The sequence below is a fragment of the Emydura macquarii genome, unplaced genomic scaffold (assembly GCF_026122565.2).
Source record: "Emydura macquarii macquarii isolate MOO-44397 ecotype Brisbane River unplaced genomic scaffold, CSIRO-AGI_Emac_v2 contig_1146, whole genome shotgun sequence".
In the NCBI taxonomy this organism is placed as follows: Eukaryota; Metazoa; Chordata; order Testudines; family Chelidae; genus Emydura; species Emydura macquarii.
Window position 1 is genome coordinate 12895962 of NW_027131283.1, and position 17904 is coordinate 12913865.

The window sequence follows — 17904 nt, forward strand, 5'->3', positions numbered from 1 at the left end:
ACCGCTGCTTCCCGAGAAGGAAGAAAGGGACAAAAAAGCCGTAACACAGATACCAAGAGGCTCCCTTAAGCAGCTCAGCGAGTGACACGGGTCTGTGCAATCACAGCCTTCGGGCCTGGAGCAGCTGCCCTGCCAACCACATACAGCAGGCTGGCTCGGGGAAAGGCAGCCAATGCATTGAGTGGAAATCGAACAAGGGGCCTCGGGGCCGGCCGACGAAAACCCCAGCCCTGAAGAACCAAGGCCCTGCCCCTCGGAGCCCGCAAGGACTGCAGCTAGAGTGTTTCCTTTCCGCCAGTCCCTTCAGCCAATGCCAGCTAGGTCTTTCTGCCTCTTTCTGGGGCCTGCTATGGCAGCCAATGGGCGGCTCTCTGCCCCGGCATCCCCAGTAAACCGGTATTCAGTTCCGATAGCCTGGCGGTTCTCGTCTTTGCTTCACGTACGGAGGCCCCTGCTTTGAAGCTGGTCAGAAACTGCCCTGCCCAAGGACACTGGGAAAGGCAGGATTTGACAATGCGCATGGGCACTCTCGGCTACTCGGCGCCCAGCCGTGGAATTGCGTCTTCCCCGTTCCTTGTCTTTGCTCGCAGATGCCTTTCTTCTGGCATTATGTCCAAGTTTCCTGGGAAAGGAAAGAGGGGCCTGAGAGAGAGAACGTGTCCTCTCACGCTACCTTCCCTCCTCGCTAAGGTGGCATGGGCCAGCCCGGAGAAAAGCCCGGGAGGAGGGCCCAGGGGGCAACGGATAAGGTGCGTGACTACGGATCAGGAGTTTGCGGCTTGGACTCGTGCCTGTCTTGCGGAGCGTTCCGGCGGCCTTGCCCCGCTGCTGCGGCAGCCCTCCACTTGACCGGCTCCTCTGGGACCTCTTTCAAGCAAAAAGAAGGTCACCGCGTTCCTGAAGGGGACACAGCAACAGGGCCTGCACAGCTTGGGAGAGGATGCCCCCCAGAGGGGTGAATGGGGACAAAGGCAGCACAGCCTGACCCCGGTGTGATTTGAACACACAACCTTCTGATCTGGAGTCAGACGCGCTACCGTTGCGCCACGAGGCCTGCTGGTGAGAAGAGGCGCCTTTGGCCGGGCCTGGTGGGTGGACGGGCAGAATGACTTTCCTTCCTGTCGAGCAAGCGAGGGCTCACCATCTCGTCCCCTCCCGTCCCGATCTCACGGCCGAGCCAGGAGCTCGAAGGAGGCCCTTTCGGCCCTGCTCCACAGGAAGCAAGCCGCCAGGATGAGAACCGTCCCCACGTGCCTGATCAGCAACCCTTCAGTCCCTTTCCACTCACCAGAGCAGGACCTTGAGCGTATGCGGGTTGACCTGGTGGCCAAAGCATTCCCAGCCTGCGCTTGCACATCCTGCGGCCCTGGCTAAAGCGCGGGAAGGGGCTTAATGGTGCTCCCGTAACAGCACAGTCCTCAGCAAACTGCTCCTGGACCCTCACCGCTGCTTCCCGAGAAGGAAGAAAGGGACGAAAAAGCCGTAACACAGATACCAAGAGGCTCCCTTAAGCAGCTCAGCGAGTGACACGGGTCTGTGCAATCACAGCCTTCGGGCCTGGAGCAGCTGCCCTGCCAACCACATACAGCAGGCTGGCTCGGGGAAAGGCAGCCAATGCATTGCGTGGAAATCGAACAAGGGGCCTCGGGGCCGGCCGACGAAAACCCCAGCCCTGAAGAACCAAGGCCCTGCCCCCTCGGAGCCCGCAAGGACTGCAGCTAGAGTGTTTCCTTTCCGCCAGTCCCTTCAGCCAATGCCAGCTAGGTCTTTCTGCCTCTTTCTGGGGCCTGCTATGGCAGCCAATGGGCGGCTCTCTGCCCCGGCATCCCCAGTAAACCGGTATTCAGTTCCGATAGCCTGGCGGTTCTCGTCTTTGCTTCACGTACGGAGGCCCCTGCTTTGAAGCTGGTCAGAAACTGCCCTGCCCAAGGACACTGGGAAAGGCAGGATTTGACAATGCGCATGGGCACTCTCGGCTACTCGGCGCCCAGCCGTGGAATTGCGTCTTCCCCGTTCCTTGTCTTTGCTCGCAGATGCCTTTCTTCTGGCATTATGTCCAAGTTTCCTGGGAAAGGAAAGAGGGGCCTGAGAGAGAGAACGTGTCCTCTCACGCTACCTTCCCTCCTCGCTAAGGTGGCATGGGCCAGCCCGGAGAAAAGCCCGGGAGGAGGGCCCAGGGGGGCAACGGATAAGGTGCGTGACTACGGATCAGGAGTTTGCGGCTTGGACTCGTGCCTGTCTTGCGGAGCGTTCCGGCGGCCTTGCCCCGCTGCTGCGGCAGCCCTCCACTTGACCGGCTCCTCTGGGACCTCTTTCAAGCAAAAAGAAGGTCACCGCGTTCCTGAAGGGGACACAGCAACAGGGCCTGCACAGCTTGGGAGAGGATGCCCCCCAGAGGGGTGAACGGGGACAAAGGCAGCACAGCCTGACCCCGGTGTGATTTGAACACACAACCTTCTGATCTGGAGTCAGACGCGCTACCGTTGCGCCACGAGGCCTGCTGGTGAGAAGAGGCGCCTTTGGCCGGGCCTGGTGGGTGGACGGGCAGAATGACTTTCCTTCCTGTCGAGCAAGCGAGGGCTCACCATCTCGTCCCCTCCCGTCCCGATCTCACGGCCGAGCCAGGAGCTCCAAGGAGGCCCTTTCGGCCCTGCTCCACAGGAAGCAAGCCGCCAGGATGAGAACCGTCCCCACGTGCCTGATCAGCAACCCTTCAGTCCCTTTCCACTCACCAGAGCAGGACCTTGAGCGTACGCGGGTTGACCTGGTGGCCAAAGCATTCCCAGCCTGCGCTTGCACATCCTGCGGCCCTGGCTAAAGCGCGGGAAGGGGCTTAATGGTGCTCCCGTAACAGCACAGTCCTCAGCAAACTGCTCCTGGACCCTCACCGCTGCTTCCCGAGAAGGAAGAAAGGGACAAAAAAGCCGTAACACAGATACCAAGAGGCTCCCTTAAGCAGCTCAGCGAGTGACACGGGTCTGTGCAATCACAGCCTTCGGGCCTGGAGCAGCTGCCCTGCCAACCACATACAGCAGGCTGGCTCGGGGAAAGGCAGCCAATGCATTGCGTGGAAATCGAACAAGGGGCCTCGGGGCCGGCCGAGGAAAACCCCAGCCCTGAAGAACCAAGGCCCTGCCCCCCGGAGCCCGCAAGGACTGCAGCTAGAGTGTTTCCTTTCCGCCAGTCCCTTCAGCCAATGCCAGCTAGGTCTTTCTGCCTCTTTCTGGGGCCTGCTATGGCAGCCAATGGGCGGCTCTCTGCCCCGGCATCCCCAGTAAACCGGTATTCAGTTCCGATAGCCCGGCGGTTCTCGTCTTTGCTTCACGTACGGAGGCCCCTGCTTTGAAGCTGGTCAGAAACTGCCCTGCCCAAGGACACTGGGAAAGGCAGGATTTGACAATGCGCATGGGCACTCTCGGCTACTCGGCGCCCAGCCGTGGAATTGCGTCTTCCCCGTTCCTTGTCTTTGCTCGCAGATGCCTTTCTTCTGGCATTATGTCCAAGTTTCCTGGGAAAGGAAAGAGGGGCCTGAGAGAGAGAACGTGTCCTCTCACGCTACCTTCCCTCCTCGCTAAGGTGGCATGGGCCAGCCCGGAGAAAAGCCCGGGAGGAGGGCCCAGGGGGGCAACGGATAAGGTGCGTGACTACGGATCAGGAGTTTGCGGCTTGGACTCGTGCCTGTCTTGCGGAGCGTTCCGGCGGCCTTGCCCCGCTGCTGCGGCAGCCCTCCACTTGACCGGCTCCTCTGGGACCTCTTTCAAGCAAAAAGAAGGTCACCGCGTTCCTGAAGGGGACACAGCAACAGGGCCTGCACAGCTCGGGAGAGGATGCCCCCCAGAGGGGTGAATGGGGACAAAGGCAGCACAGCCTGACCCCGGTGTGATTTGAACACACAACCTTCTGATCTGGAGTCAGACGCGCTACCGTTGCGCCACGAGGCCTGCTGGTGAGAAGAGGCGCCTTTGGCCGGGCCTGGTGGGTGGACGGGCAGAATGACTTTCCTTCCTGTCGAGCAAGCGAGGGCTCACCATCTCGTCCCCTCCCGTCCCGATCTCACGGCCGAGCCAGGAGCTCCAAGGAGGCCCTTTCGGCCCTGCTCCACAGGAAGCAAGCCGCCAGGATGAGAACCGTCCCCACGTGCCTGATCAGCAACCCTTCAGTCCCTTTCCACTCACCAGAGCAGGACCTTGAGCGTACGCGGGTTGACCTGGTGGCCAAAGCATTCCCAGCCTGCGCTTGCACATCCTGCGGCCCTGGCTAAAGCGCGGGAAGGGGCTTAATGGTGCTCCCGTAACAGCACAGTCCTCAGCAAACTGCTCCTGGACCCTCACCGCTGCTTCCCGAGAAGGAAGAAAGGGACGAAAAAGCCGTAACACAGATACCAAGAGGCTCCCTTAAGCAGCTCAGCGAGTGACACGGGTCTGTGCAATCACAGCCTTCGGGCCTGGAGCAGCTGCCCTGCCAACCACATACAGCAGGCTGGCTCGGGGAAAGGCAGCCAATGCATTGCGTGGAAATCGAACAAGGGGCCTCGGGGCCGGCCGAGGAAAACCCCAGCCCTGAAGAACCAAGGCCCTGCCCCCGGAGCCCGCAAGGACTGCAGCTAGAGTGTTTCCTTTCCGCCAGTCCCTTCAGCCAATGCCAGCTAGGTCTTTCTGCCTCTTTCTGGGGCCTGCTATGGCAGCCAATGGGCGGCTCTCTGCCCCGGCATCCCCAGTAAACCGGTATTCAGTTCCGATAGCCCGGCGGTTCTCGTCTTTGCTTCACGTACGGAGGCCCCTGCTTTGAAGCTGGTCAGAAACTGCCCTGCCCAAGGACACTGGGAAAGGCAGGATTTGACAATGCGCATGGGCACTCTCGGCTACTCGGCGCCCAGCCGTGGAATTGCGTCTTCCCCGTTCCTTGTCTTTGCTCGCAGATGCCTTTCTTCTGGCATTATGTCCAAGTTTCCTGGGAAAGGAAAGAGGGGCCTGAGAGAGAGAACGTGTCCTCTCACGCTACCTTCCCTCCTCGCTAAGGTGGCATGGGCCAGCCCGGAGAAAAGCCCGGGAGGAGGGCCCAGGGGGGCAACGGATAAGGTGCGTGACTACGGATCAGGAGTTTGCGGCTTGGACTCGTGCCTGTCTTGCGGAGCGTTCCGGCGGCCTTGCCCCGCTGCTGCGGCAGCCCTCCACTTGACTGGCTCCTCTGGGACCTCTTTCAAGCAAAAAGAAGGTCACCGCGTTCCGGAAGGGGACACAGCAAGAGGGCCTGCACAGCTCGGGAGAGGATGCCCCCCAAGGGGTGAATGGGGACAAAGGCAGCACAGCCTGACCCCAGTGTGATCTGAACACACAACCTTCTGATCTGGAGTCAGACGCGCTACCGTTGCGCCACGAGGCCTGCTGGTGAGAAGAAGCGCCTTTGGCCGGGCCTGGTGGGTGGACGGGCAGAATGACTTTCCTTCCTGTCGAGCAAGCGAGGGCTCACCATCTCGTCCCCTCCCGTCCCGATCTCACGGCCGAGCCAGGAGCTCCAAGGAGGCCCTTTCGGCCCTGCTCCACAGGAAGCAAGCCGCCAGGATGAGAACCGTCCCCACGTGCCTGATCAGCAACCCTTCAGTCCCTTTCCACTCACCAGAGCAGGACCTTGAGCGTACGCGGGTTGACCTGGTGGCCAAAGCATTCCCAGCCTGCGCTTGCACATCCTGCGGCCCTGGCTAAAGCGCGGGAAGGGGCTTAATGGTGCTCCCGTAACAGCACAGTCCTCAGCAAACTGCTCCTGGACCCTCACCGCTGCTTCCCGAGAAGGAAGAAAGGGACAAAAAAGCCGTAACACAGATACCAAGAGGCTCCCTTAAGCAGCTCAGCGAGTGACACGGTCTGTGCAATCACAGCCTTCGGGCCTGGAGCAGCTGCCCTGCCAACCACATACAGCAGGCTGGCTCGGGGAAAGGCAGCCAATGCATTGCGTGGAAATCGAACAAGGAGCCTCGGGGCCGGCCGAGGAAAACCCCAGCCCTGAAGAACCAAGGCCCTGCCCCCCGGAGCCCGCAAGGACTGCAGCTAAAGTGTTTCCTTTCCGCCAGTCCCTTCAGCCAATGCCAGCTAGGTCTTTCTGCCTCTTTCTGGGGCCTGCTATGGCAGCCAATGGGCGGCTCTCTGCCCCGGCATCCCCAGTAAACCGGTATTCAGTTCCGATAGCCCGGCGGTTCTCGTCTTTGCTTCACGTACGGAGGCCCCTGCTTTGAAGCTGGTCAGAAACTGCCCTGCCCAAGGACACTGGGAAAGGCAGGATTTGACAATGCGCATGGGCACTCTCGGCTACTCGGCGCCCAGCCGTGGAATTGCGTCTTCCCCGTTCCTTGTCTTTGCTCGCAGATGCCTTTCTTCTGGCATTATGTCCAAGTTTCCTGGGAAAGGAAAGAGGGGCCTGAGAGAGAGAACGTGTCCTCTCACGCTACCTTCCCTCCTCGCTAAGGTGGCATGGGCCAGCCCGGAGAAAAGCCCGGGAGGAGGGCCCAGGGGGGCAACGGATAAGGTGCGTGACTACGGATCAGGAGTTTGCGGCTTGGACTCGTGCCTGTCTTGCGGAGCGTTCCGGCGGCCTTGCCCCGCTGCTGCGGCAGCCCTCCACTTGACTGGCTCCTCTGGGACCTCTTTCAAGCAAAAAGAAGGTCACCGCGTTCCGGAAGGGGACACAGCAACAGGGCCTGCACAGCTCGGGAGAGGATGCCCCCCAGAGGGGTGAATGGGGACAAAGGCAGCACAGCCTGACCCCGGTGTGATTTGAACACACAACCTTCTGATCTGGAGTCAGACGCGCTACCGTTGCGCCACGAGGCCTGCTGGTGAGAAGAGGCGCCTTTGGCCGGGCCTGGTGGGTGGACGGGCAGAATGACTTTCCTTCCTGTCGAGCAAGCGAGGGCTCACCATCTCGTCCCCTCCCGTCCCGATCTCACGGCCGAGCCAGGAGCTCCAAGGAGGCCCTTTCGGCCCTGCTCCACAGGAAGCAAGCCGCCAGGATGAGAACCGTCCCCACGTGCCTGATCAGCAACCCTTCAGTCCCTTTCCACTCACCAGAGCAGGACCTTGAGCGTACGCGGGTTGACCTGGTGGCCAAAGCATTCCCAGCCTGCGCTTGCACATCCTGCGGCCCTGGCTAAAGCGCGGGAAGGGGCTTAATGGTGCTCCCGTAACAGCACAGTCCTCAGCAAAGTGCTCCTGGACCCTCACCGCTGCTTCCCGAGAAGGAAGAAAGGGATGAAAAAGCCGTAACACAGATACCAAGAGGCTCCCTTAAGCAGCTCAGCGAGTGACACGGGTCTGTGCAATCACAGCCTTCGGGCCTGGAGCAGATGCCCTGCCAACCACATACAGCAGGCTGGCTCGGGGAAAGGCAGCCAATGCATTGCGTGGAAATCGAACAAGGGGCCTCGGGGCCGGCCGAGGAAAACCCCAGCCCTGAAGAACCAAGGCTCTGCCCCCCGGAGCCCGCAAGGACTGCAGCTAGAGTGTTTCCTTTCCGCCAGTCCCTTCAGCCAATGCCAGCTAGGTCTTTCTGCCTCTTTCTGGGGCCTGCTATGGCAGCCAATGGGCGGCTCTCTGCCCCGGCATCCCCAGTAAACCGGTATTCAGTTCCGATAGCCCGGCGGTTCTCGTCTTTGCTTCACGTACGGAGGCCCCTGCTTTGAAGCTGGTCAGAAACTGCCCTGCCCAAGGACACTGGGAAAGGCAGGATTTGACAATGCGCATGGGCACTCTCGGCTACTCGGCGCCCAGCCGTGGAATTGCGTCTTCCCCGTTCCTTGTCTTTGCTCGCAGATGCCTTTCTTCTGGCATTATGTCCAAGTTTCCTGGGAAAGGAAAGAGGGGCCTGAGAGAGAGAACGTGTCCTCTCACGCTACCTTCCCTCCTCGCTAAGGTGGCATGGGCCAGCCCGGAGAAAAGCCCGGGAGGAGGGCCCAGGGGGGCAACGGATAAGGTGCGTGACTACGGATCAGGAGTTTGCGGCTTGGACTCGTGCCTGTCTTGCGGAGCGTTCCGGCGGCCTTGCCCCGCTGCTGCGGCAGCCCTCCACTTGACTGGCTCCTCTGGGACCTCTTTCAAGCAAAAAGAAGGTCACCGCGTTCCGGAAGGGGACACAGCAAGAGGGCCTGCACAGCTCGGGAGAGGATGACCCCCAGAGGGGTGAATGGGGACAAAGGCAGCACAGCCTGACCCCAGTGTGATTTGAACACACAACCTTCTGATCTGGAGTCAGACGCGCTACCGTTGCGCCACGAGGCCTGCTGGTGAGAAGAGGCACCTTTGGCCGGGCCTGGTGGGTGGACGGGCAGAATGACTTTCCTTCCTGTCGAGCAAGCGAGGGCTCACCATCTCGTCCCCTCCCGTCCCGATCTCACGGCCGAGCCAGGAGCTCCAAGGAGGCCCTTTCGGCCCTGCTCCACAGGAAGCAAGCCGCCAGGATGAGAACCGTCCCCACGTGCCTGATCAGCAACCCTTCAGTCCCTTTCCACTCACCAGAGCAGGACCTTGAGCGTACGCGGGTTGACCTGGTGGCCAAAGCATTCCCAGCCTGCGCTTGCACATCCTGCGGCCCTGGCTAAAGCGCGGGAAGGGGCTTAATGGTGCTCCCGTAACAGCACAGTCCTCAGCAAACTGCTCCTGGACCCTCACCGCTGCTTCCCGAGAAGGAAGAAAGGGACGAAAAAGCCGTAACACAGATACCAAGAGGCTCCCTTAAGCAGCTCAGCGAGTGACACGGGTCTGTGCAATCACAGCCTTCGGGCCTGGAGCAGCTGCCCTGCCAACCACATACAGCAGGCTGGCTCGGGGAAAGGCAGCCAATGCATTGCGTGGAAATCGAACAAGGGGCCTCGGGGCCGGCCGAGGAAAACCCCAGCCCTGAAGAACCAAGGCCCTGCCCCCGGAGCCCGCAAGGACTGCAGCTAGAGTGTTTCCTTTCCGCCAGTCCCTTCAGCCAATGCCAGCTAGGTCTTTCTGCCTCTTTCTGGGGCCTGCTATGGCAGCCAATGGGCGGCTCTCTGCCCCGGCATCCCCAGTAAACCGGTATTCAGTTCCGATAGCCCGGCGGTTCTCGTCTTTGCTTCACGTACGGAGGCCCCTGCTTTGAAGCTGGTCAGAAACTGCCCTGCCCAAGGACACTGGGAAAGGCAGGATTTGACAATGCGCATGGGCACTCTCGGCTACTCGGCGCCCAGCCGTGGAATTGCGTCTTCCCCGTTCCTTGTCTTTGCTCGCAGATGCCTTTCTTCTGGCATTATGTCCAAGTTTCCTGGGAAAGGAAAGAGGAGGCTGAGAGAGAGAACGTGTCCTCTCACGCTACCTTCCCTCCTCGCGAAGGTGGCATGGGCCAGCCCGGAGAAAAGCCCGGGAGGAGGGCCCAAGAAGGAAGGAAGGTGGAAAATTAGTAGCTCCCCGGCAATGTAGCTCTTCTAAGTCTCTGTTTAAGTCAAACAGGCCTCCGGAATCAGAATGTTAGTCCAGGGAGTTACTTATCAGCCCAGCAGATACACAGCAGAAGAGGTGTAGTCCTGGGAAAAGTGCGAATGCTGTTCCTGGGTATGGAACCTGCTCTTGCCACGGTGCAATGAAGAATTCCACCACTAAGCCACCCGTGCCCTGGCCAGCCAAGGTCCCTAGGACTGTTACTAGGTTTTGAGTGTTCTTTCCACCATTGTGCCCCTAATTGTGGTCTAGTTCAACGAGAGGGATGCCATATCCTGGAACCGATTTCTTGAGTGGTTGTTACCCTTGTGCTGTGAGGACGCTAATGCTCACAGGCAAGGCTTCGTTAGTCGAGAGTCAGGAGCTACAAAGGGGACTCTCAGTCCTGCGTACCCCAAGAACCATCACAGAAGGCAACTGCTGCATACTAATGTTGCCACTGTTGAGAAGAGCTTACCTGCAAAATGGCCACAACTGAGAAAAGTAGCCAGATCAGATAAATGGAAAAATACTCTTATAACCAACATAACTCAGAGAATTGCCTCATCTGGAGTCTGGTGACCATGTTTCTTTCTAACAGGATGGAGGAAAATGATGGGAAACTCCAGCTGTTTTTAAAGAAAAAGAATGCCTTGTCTAGATCATATGTTTCTGAGACCAACAGAGGGAGTTCAACAGAAACCGTCGACATGTTCAGTTAATTCCAGAGACGTAACAACCAATTGAGCAAATTCTACAAAATGCAGGTGCAGAAGAAGAAGGTTCACTTCTTTCAATGCTTGCAGAGACAGCCCTTGAAACTATGGGCTTCCAAGTTGTTAACCATTCTTGTTACCCCCCCAAAACAGGTTTTAGGGTTCCCTAGAATAGCCCACCTATTGCCCCCTTAATCTGTCCTTCCTAAGGTATGGGTCTCCATACTTGGAGGACACAGATACAGCAGTCAGAAAAATGATTGATTGACACAGGCTGTATTCCTTCCAATACAAGGTATCTTTTTACTGATGCAAATGATAATCTCTGATACAATAATAATCTAAAAGTTTAATCCCTTATAGATGTTATAAAACACAGATTCTGTACGAGCTGAAGAGCACCTCTTCCACAATATCTTACTGCTGAGATGATTCTAAGCGGTTGCACCCTGTCACATATGGACGGTCTGTCACAGGCCATTGACAGCAATTTCTAAATGCCTTAAATCTTCTACATTTCTTGAACATATATCTCTATTAACTCAGGCTTACACACATACATACTAACACCATATAATACTATGCTATAACTATAACTGAGAGGCTTAATCTATCTGCTGACTTCCTTTCAGTGGCAGGGCTCCCTCTGATACTGATGCTGCTTCTTCTTCTTCAGGTCTGTGGGTGCTGCTATTGTTGCTTCTTCAGGTCCTCTGTTGAACAGGTCACTCTGGTAGTAACTGCCTGTACTGTCTATTGCTGTCAGCTCCTTCTCTCTTCCCCACTTCAGTGACTTCTACCCACTGCTACACCACCTTTTATACTATACTAGCTGTCAGTTCTTTTATACTATCTGTTTTTAGCCTCAGCATTTCATTGGCAAGCTGCCTGTTCTATTTTTATTCTCCAATTGTTGTCCACTACTCCCGTGACTGTAATCTGTCAATTGTTGTTTACTATTTTCGCAGCCTTTAGCCTACATTCATACTGCACATGCTCAGTACCAAACTTTCTTGAATGCATGCCAAAATTCCAAACATTTCACAAGTGTTGGCTGCCATTATTTACCTCAGGGTTACCTCATCTGACCTTTCCCCTACTTTTGTACTGCACATGCTCAGAAATACCATGTGTCCTCCAGCTTCCAATGGTGGAGTGACTCTTGCTTATTCCAAATGGGGGTCAGAAACGCAAAATGGAGCCTGAGGAATTTCTCCAGTATCATTCTGAACATATTGTTAAAAAAATAGTAGTTTTAGGGGTGAGTAACAGACAGATGTGTGTCAAAATTTAAAGTTAGTTTGAAAAAAAAAGTTTTATAGTGTTAAAATTGTTAAAATGCAGAAAAGAAAAATGAAAAGGGGAAATGTCATGGAAAGTTAAAACTGCATTTTTTTGTTTGGTCACTAGGTGGCGGTGTGAAAAATACTGCCGCACATCTTTTCCTGAGTGCTAGTATTTGAGTACTGGGGAGGGAGGCAGTCTATCTTCTTTTTACAATGAAATAGTTTGCATTCATTTTGCCTCTGTCTGTCTGTGGCTAACCTGACAGCAAACTCTCCCCTCCTCAAAACGACTCAAAAAACTGCTGTGCAGAGCATCTTGGTTTGTCACTCTGACTAAGGTACCTCCACCTCTAAGTCCCTCCATTGGCTCCCTCATGCTCAGTGCATCAAACACCTTTCTTGTCTGTGCTTACAATGTCCTTCACAATTTTGCCCCACCCCATCTATCCAACCTATTATGTTATTGCAAGTTTAACTCCCACCTACACTGTGCCTTTGATGCCAGCCTCCATCTTCCCATTCTACACTTCTCCAGTAAGCACTTTTGTGCTTTCTCCTATGTCACCAAGTGGGGAGATCTACTGGCTGAAATCTACATCACCACCACCACTACCTTGTCCTCTTTCAAGTTCCCACTCCAAACTCACCTCTGCTGCAATGCATTGAGTAAACTGCAGCATGTAGTGGCTAAACAGGTGGAGAGCTGGGATCACTACTACTGACTGGCCAAGGATTGTGCACATCCTGTTTCCCCCACCGCATCCTGACCTGCTTGTTTGTCTCATCCTTCTGTTTCATCTTGTCTTTTGGACTGTAAGCGCTTTGGGAGAGGGACAGTCTTGTATGATGTTTGTATAGCTCCTAGCACAGTGAGGTTGTGGCTTTTAGGTGCTACCACACTATAAATGTAAAATGCAGTAATAATTGCTGTTTGTAAAGATTTTTGAGAGCTTCAGATAAAAGGTGCTATAACAATTCAAAGTATTAGTGTCTGTAACAGCAAACCAAGCATCCTAACGTGACCCTCTCTACTGGAAAGCATCAAACCCTGATTGGTGGGGCAATCCCAGCTGTAGAAACACCTGTCTCTTCTCACCTCTTGAGCTCATCTGTCGTTAGCATGTGCTGACCATCTTTTCTTAAACAGCCCACCCACTCTTCCTGGTATGATTCTTGAAGTGAAGAGGTGGAGCAGGTGTGAAATTTCTCTTCTATCTATAACAGGCTTCCTGCTTGGAAGCTGGGAGTCTGGCAGCAGCTAGTTTTCTGGATTCAGCAGCTGCTTTCCTCACTAAGCACCTCCAGCACATGGCACTCAAAATCAAGACGTGAAAACGGGGTTATTAAACAGCAAACTTTTTCTCATTGGGAATTAATAGATTGGTTTATTTGAAAAACAGAAACATATGGTTTTATTTATAGTAGGAATTTAAAATATGTCAAGTTGGGTGGGTGGTGAGAGCAATGTTTTAAAGAGAGGCAGTTTTAAAAAAGAAAAAGGAAAGGAAATATAAAATGTACATTAAAGCAATATCACTGGTATGAACTGAAATGCATTTCAGGTGAACAAGTACAAATTCTTATAGTTGCATTAGCTCATTCACACTGCACTTAAATAGACATTTAAGGTCTGATGAGTAATCCAATAATTTGTGCAGACTATTCAATGTAATGTCACTTTGAGATCTGTACTTCTTCCATTTCCTGATGGTGGTATGTAAATTCATACACAACCTTGATATTGCATTTATAGAGCTTATGTTCCTTTTGTATGATATAGTGAACTGATCAACTTTATCCATCCATCCTACACCCTACCTGAAACAAGCCCTAATTCTGATACTGTCTTTAAAGTGGAAAAAATCAGAGGAAGAAAGAAAAGACTACCATAATAAGGCCTTTTATCATCATTCTCTCTCATTCACAGGGGACTAGAAGTGGGTGCAACTACTCTTCACATTCCTTACATATTTGAGCCTCTAGTGCGGAACTACAAAAAGGGAGAAGCAAGCCACTAGAGTAAATGGTGGATTCTCTGTAACTTGCAGTCTTTAAATCAAGATTTAAGGACATCAGGTAACTCAGCCAAAGGTTAGGGGTCTATTACAGGAGTGGGTGGGACAGGTTCTGTGGCCTGTGATATCAGACTAGATCAGTGATCTTCACTATTTTTCAAGCGGGGGCCACTTTGGCAAAAAATCTTCAATATGAGAGCCCCATCAACTACTAGATTAACACATTGCTTGCTACTCCTTAATGATGTAATGTTACAGAGCGACTCCTGTAACTAAAACAAAGTCTGCTTGTACAATAAAATGATACCCCTGAGCGAAAGTGTGCCTGTTGCTCCCTGACTTTGTTCATGCAGTATTTGTAGTCTGTCATTGCAATCCTCGTAAGGCAGTCCAAATGGTCATTGGTCAATTTGTTACTCTGTTTTCTTTTCACAATATTCATTGTTGAAAATGTGGATTCGCAGATATACGTAAAAATGACAGCATTTTTTGCACACAATGTTTCAGAGATGGGTATTGTGTATCAGGGACTATGTTCCAGAAATGATAAACACCTGTGTTAAGTTCAGACTTCATGATGTCATTTGTCTGAAGTTCCACAATGTCACTCTCCAGTTTAGCACGGTCAGAACAAATGTCTGTGATAACTGGTGACAGAGATGACACTGATACAGGGAAAGGGTTCTTTTTATACAACAGATATACTTAGATGTACTTATTGGCGCACATCATACCATGTGGTCAATGTAACGTGTAAAGAAGGCGGACTTTGATAGGCTGGGTACATATTCTAATGTTAAAAATAAAATAAATTGGAATATAAACAATCAGTCAGGGAGTCACACTTAGGGTGATGGGAGCCGCCACTGGCTCCCAGGCCTTGCAATGAAGAACACTGGACTAGATGATCAAGCTGGTCCCTTCTCACCTTAAAGTCTATGAGTCACTAGAAGCATGTGGATTTGCATATGCGTCTTGTGGTCCTTTCCAGGCCCCTGTAGAAACTGGTAGTAATCACAAAGCTTAAACATATTTGCTGTTAAACATCATTCTCTTTAACAGTGTGAGAAGGGTTTTTGCCCTGAGGGAGCCATGCTGGTAGCCTACAGATGGTATCATAACATGGTTCATGGAAGTAAAACAGCTGTCTAGACTGGTCAGGGAAACTGTGCTAAAGCCTTGCTAAAACTAAACACAAATACTCTAGGGTGTTTATAGCAGCATTTCAACCATAGGTTGGATAATGGCAATGCCTGTACCTGAAGGTTTTGCACACTACTGTCTACAGCTGTCTATGGTGCTGTGTTGTAAATTAAGAACTGTACAGAACTAAGAAGGCAGGAGGTTATATGTGAACAGACATTTATTTTATGTTAAACATCAGCTCTCCAAGGTAACTATAAACATTTTAAAATCTTTAAAATGATGCTTCCAGCCCTAGGCAAGCCACCATTTATGCGTTACAACAACATTCACGGTAACTGGTTACTGCTAATCTGCAGGAAAGAGACAAGCTCCACGTCTCAGAATCTCTTACGTTTTATTCAGAAGGATAATTCTGCATTTTAGCACACAAACAAAGAAAGGAAGTGAGGAAAAAACAGGTTTCAGAAAGAACCTGTATGTTTTACCTAGATACCCTCATCCAAAAATAAGCAAGAGTAGCAAGGGCCAGTTTGCCTGAACAATGAAACATCTTAGGTGACCACCTAGGGAACCAACAAAATAATCAGTTACTTGGAGACTCTCTTTATATAAAGATCAATCTAAACGTTACTTATACTCTTAAGGATGAAAGTAGCTGCTTAAAACAGGTGATTGTCTCTGGAATATGAGGTTTTTAGACACATTTTTGTGGTCTTGAAGACAAAGTCTGCATTGTCAAAGTACAAAGAGAGGGGAGAGGAGATGCATTAGAAGATATGCAAAGGATTATGTGGGCTGATAGAAAGTGTAAAGATTTCTCATGGATGACAATATATAAAAACACCAAAGGAAAAGAACTTCCACATGCACTTGTGGTTATTTTTGTATTTGTCAAGGTATCACTAAATCTAGCACTACATATACACCATCAGGTTTTTCATTGCAGCCTAAAAAGTTATTGAGGAAGTGTGGAGTCATAGGCATTGTTTACTCTAAGAAGATTTTATACCCATGTTGCTGCAACATGCAGCTAGAATAGTGCTAGGGAAGATGTATGCACTGAAATAGACAGGGCTCATATATTTTCATCACTAAGTCAGGAAAATCTGCTCAGGGCAGACATGGGGATGAATGGGTCAGCCCTCATTACACTAGCACTTACACTCTTGCAGGAAAACAGGTTAAAAATGTTCTAGTGCATCCATTGATATAGAGACTTAGGAATTGATTTTAAAGATATTTAGGTGCCTAGAGATGCAGATAAGTGCCTAGTGGGATTTTCAAAAATGCCTTGGTGCCTACATATCTTTAAAAAAATCTAGTCCCTAGACTCCAGTGAAATGAATGCATTTCTGCTTCTGACAAAAACTTGTCTTCTCAATTGTTGTATATTTCATCAGCATGGGTATGCACTCTTCTTCAATCCAATTGCTTTTAGTACTTCAAGTAAATTCAGTTCAGGTGAAATACACAATAATTAACAACACAAGCTTTTGAAACTGAAGTCTTAGTTATCCACACAACATGTACAGTGCCAGAAGTTTCCCTCTCCTGGACTACCTCTTTGCTTCAAAAGGTAACTAGGAAAGATCACTTGCCCTTTCAGTCCTTGTTTCCTTCATTGTGGACTACCATGTAATGCCTGTTTTCAGTGATTATCAGGATGCAAACACCTATCAACCAGAAAATGAGTCATCTGCTCATTACATATAAGACACTAGAGAGCAGATAAAAATCAGCTTTTGGTTTTTTTTTTTAGTACTAGTCTGGGCCAGATTTGAATCAGTGAATTAGATGAAAGGCTCTATGTACCAGTAACTTTATTAATGTATTTTATAGTAGCACCTAGAGGCCCCAACCAGGTCAGGGCTGCATTGTGCTAGGATCTATGAAGATATATTGTAAGATAATTCCTACCCATTTTTACTCTTTTACATCAAGTCAGGTTGGCACACATAAGGGTGCTCTGCTACAGCACCTCCATTTCAGCTACCCTCTTGCTCACAAAGGACTTAAAGATCCTCTAGTTTAACAGCTACCACCTTCATACAGTACTTGGCTAGAATTAGCCAGCCCAAGGATATCTCTGCTCCAGCTAGGCTGAGCTAGACCAGGTCCTCAATCTTTCCTCTGGCCCACATATAAACCCTACTTAGTCAGCTTGGCAGCTGCCTCCTATACACTAATCAGGTACAAGCAACTTCTCAGCCCAGTTAGGCGCACAGCTGTCTCCCATTCTCTAATCAGGTACAGGTCCTCCTAACTCAGCTCTAATGCACCTTAATTAGCTGGGACTGGGGTGACAGAAGACTCAGCACTCTGTCACAGCATTAATTATGATACCTCTTGAATCAGAAGTCTTTTAAATGTCCTGTTTATTAGGTGTTTGAAGTTAGCTTATCAGTCCAAACCTTGTTTTTATACAGAAAATTAAAATGGCAGAATGCCTGTAGTGTCTTGTGTCTTCTTTAACTTCCACTACCCTACATAGTAAATAGGAAAGTCTTCCTTGATGGGTTTAGGACAAGTAGATACTTTAAAAGAAAAAAGATGTTTGTGCTGATTTCTTAAACTGAAGAAAAGGCTTAAATTTCATTAAAGTGGAATTGTATTATTTCTGAACACAGTAGAAACAATTTCTTCTTTAACAAATTAGATTATTGATCTCAGGAGATTGCTCACGTGCATGTAGTGCCAAAGAGCAAAATGGTTTTTTTTAGAAGATTGCTTTCAATATTTATTTTGTTATTTTGCAGCACAACATGTCATAGGAAAACATCCATCTTTCTAAAAATGCACATGTATGTAGAAAAATGAGGGAGAAGTAATTGAGCCAGTTGAAGTGAATACAAAAATGCAGAATCCCTTTGCAATGAGTAACCACTAGAAAGTCTATCTACAACAAACTGAGTTATAGTGTTCTGAAAGAACACAGAACATTAGAATTCCAATCTATGATACCATTTACTTAACGATTGGTGTTTGTAGCTTTAATCTTTAACTTGCAAAGACATACACCAAAAGACCAAACATTTGAACATGACAATGTGTTGGGTTAACTTAGCTTAAGGAAGACCCAAATGGTTTGTATACTATATTAACTAACCAAGGTAGGATGGGGTGGGGCCTCAGGTAAAATGGGTTAAATTATTAGTTAGAAAACTGTCAGATGAAAGTGGCAATAAGGGAAGAAATAGAAAGCAAGAATATCTTATTGATACAAGAATAGTGTTTTCATTATAGTGACTACTGCCTAAAAGTCCACTTTATGTTGATCCTATGGGAACAAGAAAGCTTTGTGAATGTGTTAAGT

At 50.9% G+C, this 17904-nt stretch overlaps 6 non-coding genes across 6 annotated transcripts; all 6 read right to left on the reverse strand.

The window, feature by feature from the left end:
* Positions 1 to 982: 982 nt before the first annotated feature.
* Positions 983 to 1054, reverse strand: TRNAW-CCA (transfer RNA tryptophan (anticodon CCA)). Its single transcript has one exon. It is a non-coding gene; the product is annotated as a tRNA-Trp (tRNA).
* Positions 1055 to 2426: 1372 nt separating this feature from the next.
* On the reverse strand, positions 2427 to 2498 carry TRNAW-CCA (transfer RNA tryptophan (anticodon CCA)). The gene has a single exon. It is a non-coding gene; the product is annotated as a tRNA-Trp (tRNA).
* Positions 2499 to 3869: 1371 nt separating this feature from the next.
* On the reverse strand, positions 3870 to 3941 carry TRNAW-CCA (transfer RNA tryptophan (anticodon CCA)). The gene has a single exon. It is a non-coding gene; the product is annotated as a tRNA-Trp (tRNA).
* A 1369-nt stretch (positions 3942 to 5310) lies between these two features.
* TRNAW-CCA (transfer RNA tryptophan (anticodon CCA)) lies at positions 5311 to 5382 on the reverse strand. Its single transcript has one exon. It is a non-coding gene; the product is annotated as a tRNA-Trp (tRNA).
* Positions 5383 to 6752: 1370 nt separating this feature from the next.
* On the reverse strand, positions 6753 to 6824 carry TRNAW-CCA (transfer RNA tryptophan (anticodon CCA)). The gene has a single exon. It is a non-coding gene; the product is annotated as a tRNA-Trp (tRNA).
* A 1371-nt stretch (positions 6825 to 8195) lies between these two features.
* TRNAW-CCA (transfer RNA tryptophan (anticodon CCA)) lies at positions 8196 to 8267 on the reverse strand. Its single transcript has one exon. It is a non-coding gene; the product is annotated as a tRNA-Trp (tRNA).
* Between the last annotated feature and the right edge of the window lie 9637 nt (positions 8268 to 17904).